The following is a 5,947-nucleotide window of genomic DNA, read 5'->3' on the forward strand; positions in this document are numbered from 1 at the left end:
CTCTCTATCTGCAGGATTTGTAAATCAAAGTCAGTAACATCTTTGTAGCAAACATCTCATCTATCTCCCCCTTCTTCTCTCCTAACTAATCCTACTCAATTTTCTCTCATCTTCCTGAGCATTCTCCATGAACAGCATTGCAAGTTGGTTTAAAAAAGAAAAGAAAGAAAGAAAAAGAAAAAAAGGAAAAAGGAAAAAGTTTTACAAGGGCTTTGCTGGTTAATTATTTACTGGTGGAATCACTCCACCAGGGGTCTGATTTCGTTGGCTAGCAGTTGGTTTCCGTTGAATAGGCCCCCTGCGAGCTTGGTGAGCAGCTCTCGTTCCGTGGTTTCGGGATCGCTGTCAACAGAGCTGGAACTTGCGCTCACGTTGTCGACAGAAGTATTGGCTGGGAGATCCAACTCCGGCTCACTAGTCTCACTGGCCGTGGACACCACAGAGAGCAGGGACATACGCTGGGTGAGCCGGCCAGAGGGCAGAAGGGAGGCGGCATAGTCCGCTATGATACAAGCTACATCTAGGTTACACGCCTTATCAAAGGCAATGAAACCTACATTTGCATTGGCCTCGCAGACACAGAAGGAGCTGCCATCTTTCATCAACAGGTCAATGCTACACACATCCGATCCCAGGATGTTAGACACCTGCATAGCTAGCTGCTTCCCTTGTTCACTCAATGAGCACATTATCCCGACACCACCTAGTGAGCAGTTTCTTTGCATCCTCCCATCTGTTGAACAGGGTAACATTGTGCCAACCGCACGACATCCCACGACAATGACACATACATCCCTTCCATGAGACTCTTTAACATACTTCTGAAATAGGTATGGAGCTTCATGGCGAATAAGATGGCTTAGATTAGCCAAAGAAAACTGCTTTGCCTCTATGACCCCGTGTATTCTTCACCATCTTTAGGAACTCCAGTACTTCTGCTTCATCAATCATTTTAGCAAAATTTTCATGACCACCGTAAGAGAAAGTATCTGGCAGAGGAACACCGTGACCTGCCAACTCTTGAAACATCCAGAACTTATTAACACAGTTCAGGATGGCTTGAGGTCAGTTCATCAACCTGCTTCCCACCTTCTCTAGATGGCGCAAAACAGTGACGTCACTATCACTTTGCACCCAAGGGGTTGGTTTAGCCACAGAGCTATACATCTTGATCTGCCTGTTTTCCTCTTCTGGGATTACTTCCTCCTGAATATAGACTCTTTCTAGCGAATCGAACTTGTATCCCCTCGCCAGCCTCCCAGCAAAGCCAATTTACTGACACCGGGATGTGGTGAGGGAAAGTACAGCGTTTACTGCAGGGCACCAAGGGTGGAGAACAGGCAGCTCATCCTCAAAAGACCCAAACTCTGTATTGTGGTTTTAATTTGCATTTCCCTTATAGCTAAAGATATTAAACATCTTTTCATGTGCTTACTTGCCATCCGTATACCCTCTTTACTGAAGAGTCCAAATCTTTTGCTTTTTTTTTTTTTTTGTCTACGCCATGCACGACTTGCAGGATCTTAATTCCCTCACCAGGGATTGAACTCAGGCCCTTGGCAGTGAAAGTGCAGAGTCCAGTCCACCGGACTGCCAAGGAATTCCCTTGCTATTTTCTAATTAGATTGTTTTCTAACTGTTGAGTTCAGAAAGTTTTTTAAAATAGTCTGAATAGCAGTACTTTGTTGGAGTTTTTAGGGTTAGGATTTTTTAGGTTAGTTTTAGGTTCACAGCAAAATTGAGCAGAAAGTACAGAGATTTCCCATATACTCCTAGCCCCTCCACATGCACAGCCTATCCTATTATCAACATCCTCCACCAGAGTGGAACATTTGTTACAATTGATGAACCTACTCTGACACATCATAATCATCCAAAGTCCATAGTTTACATTAGGGTACACTCAGTGTTTTACATTCTATGGGTTTGGACAAATGTGTAATGACATGTATCCATCTTTATAGTATCATATAGAATAGTGCTAAAAATAGTGCTCTGCCTAGTCATTCCTCTCCCCTAACCCTGGGCCACCACTGATCTTTTTACTGTCTCCATTTGCCTTTTCTAGAATTGTCATGTAGTTGGAATCATACAAGATATAGCCTTTTCTAATTGGCTTCTTTTACTTTGTAATGCACATTTAAGATTCTCTCATGTCTATTCATGGCTTGATAGCTCATTTCTTTTTAGTGCTGAATAATAATGCATTGAATGAATTTACCACTGTTTGTCCATTCGCTCACTGAAGGACATCTTGGTTGCTTCCAAACTTTGACAATTTGAATACAACTACTATAAACATCCATGTGCAGGTTTTTGTGTGCCCATAAGTTTGTAAGAAACTGTCAAACTGTCTTCCAAAGTGGCTGTACCATTTTGCATTCCCACCAGCAATGAATGAGAGTTCCTTTTGCCCCACATCCTCACCAGCATTTGGTGTTTTCAGTGTTCTAGATTTGGCTACTCTAATAGGTGTGTAGTGGTATGGCATTGTTGTTTTCACTTGCATTTCCCTGATGACATGTGATGCAAAACATATTTTCATGTGCTTACTTGCCATCTGTTATATTCTTTGGTGAGTTATCTGTTAAGGTCTTTGGACTATTTTTTGAGTTGTTTGTTTTCTTATTGTTAAGTTTTAAGAGTTCTTTGTATATTTTGAATAACAGTCTTTTATCAGATATGCCTTTTGCAAGTATTTTCTCCCAGTGTGTGGCTTGTCTTCTCATTCTTTTGACATTGTCTTTGCAGAGCAGAAGTTTCTTAATGTTGATGAAGTCCAGCTTATCAATTTTTTCTTTCATAGATCATGCCTTTGGCGTTGTATGTTAAAAGTCATTGCCATTGGGCTTCCCTGGTGGCGCAGTGGTTGGGAGTCTGCCTGCCGATGTGGGGGACACGGGTTCGTGCCCCAGTACGGGAAGATCCCACATGCCGTGGAGCGGCTGGTCCCGTGAGCCATGGCCGCTGAGCCTGCGCGTCCAGAGCCTGTGCTCCGCAACGGGAGAGGCCACAACAGTGAGAGGCCCGTGTACCGCCAAAAAAAAAAAAAAAAAAAGTCATTGCCATATCCAAGGCTAGGTTTTCTCCTATGTTGTCTTCTAGGAGTTTTATGGTTTTGCATTTTACATTTAGGTCTGTGATCCTTTTAAAGTTATTTTTGTAAAGGGTGTAAGGTCTGTGTCCAGATTTATTTTTTGCAAGTGGATGGCCAGTTGTTCCAGCATCATTTGTTGAAAAGATTATTCTCCATTGCATTTCTTTTGCTCCTTTGTCAAAGATCAGTTGACTATATTTATGTGGGTCTACTTCTGAGCTCTGTATTTTGTTCAATTGATCTATTTGTCTATTCCTTCATCAATACCACACTGTCTTGATTACTGCAGCTTTATAGTAAGTCTTAAAGTTGGGTAGTGTCAGTCCCCCAACTTTGTCCTTCTTCAATATTGTGTTGGCTACTCTGGGTGTTTTGCCTTTCCATATAGACTTTAGAGTCCGTTTGTTGATATTCATACAACTTGCTGTGATTTTGATTGGGATTGCTTTGAATCTATAAAGCAAGTTGGGAAGAACTGATATCTTGACAATATTGGGCCTTTCTGTCCATAAACATTGGATGTATCTCAGCTTATTTGGTTTTTCTTTGATACCTTTCATCAGAGTTTTGTAGTTTTCTTTATAAAGATCTTGTACATAGTTTGTTAGATTTATACCTAAGTATCTAATTTTGGGGGGTGGTGCTAATGTAAATAATATTATGTTTTTAACTTCAAGTTCCATTCATTCATGACTGGTATATCAGGAAAGCAATCAACTGTTCTGTATTAACCTTATATCCTACAACCTTGCTATAATTGCTTATTGGTTCCAGGAGTTTTTTGTCATTCTTTTGGATTTTTTACGTACGTAATCATGTCACCTGCAAAAGAAGATAGTTTTATGTCTTCCTTCCCAATTGGTACACCTTTATTTTCTTTTCTTGTCCTATTGCATTAACTAACACATATGGTATAATGTTGAAAAGGAGGGGTGAGGGGACATCTTTGCCTTGTTCCTGATCTTAATGGAAAAGCCTCAAGCTTTTCATTATTAAGTATGATGTTATCTGTAAGTCTTTTTGTTTTTATTTTGGTTTTTTTTGTAGATATTCTTTATCAAGTTGGGGAAGTTTCCCTCTATTTCAAGTTTACTGAGAGTTTTTATCATGAATGGTTGCTGGATTTTGTCAAATATTTTTTCTGCATCTATTGATATGATCACATGTTTTTTCTTCCTTAGCCTGCTGATGTGATGGATTACATTAATGGATTTTCAAATGTTGAACCAGTTTTGCATAACTAGGATAAATTACACTTGGTCATGGTATATCATTCTTTTTATGCACTGTTGAATTCAATGTGTTAATATTTTGTTGATGAGTTTTGCCTCTATTTCATGAGAGATAATGGTTTGTAATTTTCTTTTCTTGTAATTTTTATCTGTTTTTGGTATTCAGGAAATGCTGCCCTCATAGAATGAGTTAGGAAGTATTTCTTCTGCTTTTTTCTTCTGAAATAAACTGTAGTGAATTGGTGTAATTTCTTCCTTACATGTTTAGCAGAATTCACCAGTGAATCCATCTGGGTCTCGCACTTTCTGTTTTGGAAAGCTATTAATTATTGATTCAAGATCTTTGAAAGATACAGGTCTACTTGGACTGTTTATTTCTTCTTGTGTGAGTTTTGGCAGATGTGTCCTTCAAGGAAATGATCCATTTCATCTAGATTATAAAATTTGTGGGCATAGAGTTGTTCATAGTATTCCTTTATTATCCTTTCAATATCCATGAGGTCTGCTTACTTTGAATTTAATTTCCTCTTTTTTTTTCTAATTTTCTAACGTGGAAGCTTAGATTATGCTTTTAGATCTTTCTTCTGTTCTACTATATGCATTCAGTGTATAAATTTCCCACTAAGCACTGCTTTCTATTGAGATATCTTCAAATTCAGAGATTTCTTTTTTTCCTCAGCAGTGTCTAGTCTACTAATAAGCCCATCAAAGGCATTCTTCCTTTCTGTTACAGTGTTTATTTTCATCTCTAGCATTTCTTTTTGGTGCTTTCATATAATTTCCATCTCTCTGCTTACTTTGCCCATCTATTCTTATAGACTGTCAAATTTATCATTAGATTCCTCAGCATATTAATCATAGCTGCTATAATTGCTGGTCTAATAATTCCAACATCCCTGCCGTATCTGAGTCTGAGTCTGATACTTGCTCTATCTCACCAGACTGTGTTTTTTGCCTCTTATTATGCCTTGTAATTTTTTTCTTGATAGCTGGACATGATGTACTAGGTAAAAGGAAGTACTCTAAATAGGCTTTTAGTAATGTGGTAAGGTGTGGGGGAGGGGAAGCGTTCTATAGTCCTATGAATAGGTCTCAGGCTTTTAGTGAACCTATGCTTCTGGACTGTGAACGTCACAAGTGCTTATTCATTCCTGAACTCCACCCCCCACCCTTTCTGCTGCAACCCTGCCTTAGGTGGGACAGGATGGCTAGAGTGGGCTGGAATTAAGTATTTCCCTTCCCCAAGGTCAGTTAGGCTCTAATAAAACCTTAACAGGGTAGGCTCTAGTTAAATAGTTTCTCCTGAGGACAGACCTTGTTAAGAAGAACAGAATGATCCGGTGTGTTTCAAAATGGTTCATTTTCTCGTCCCCAGGCCAGAAGCACAAGGGAATTTTTCTGTGATATGCACTTGAGCACATAGTTGAGTTCCTAGACACAAAACTCACAAAAATGTGAAGGCCTCCCTATGATAGGGTCTTCCTGGAGCTTTTATCTCTCAGAGTTGTTCACACTGAGCCTATAATAATTTGTCAATTACAGTTCAGGTTTCTCTACCCCAGCACTGGTTCCCATGGAGGTTTTTGCTTGTGGGTTTCTGCTCTGGCAAGTTGTGATT

The 5,947-nt window shown here is 39.5% G+C and overlaps 1 pseudogene; it reads right to left on the bottom strand.

The window, feature by feature from the left end:
* Positions 1 to 239: 239 nt before the first annotated feature.
* LOC136118430 (beta-citrylglutamate synthase B pseudogene) lies at positions 240 to 1,167 on the bottom strand (annotated as a pseudogene).
* Between the last annotated feature and the right edge of the window lie 4,780 nt (positions 1,168 to 5,947).

This window comes from Phocoena phocoena, chromosome 1 (genome assembly GCF_963924675.1).
Source record: "Phocoena phocoena chromosome 1, mPhoPho1.1, whole genome shotgun sequence".
NCBI classification, from domain to species: domain Eukaryota; kingdom Metazoa; phylum Chordata; class Mammalia; order Artiodactyla; family Phocoenidae; genus Phocoena; species Phocoena phocoena.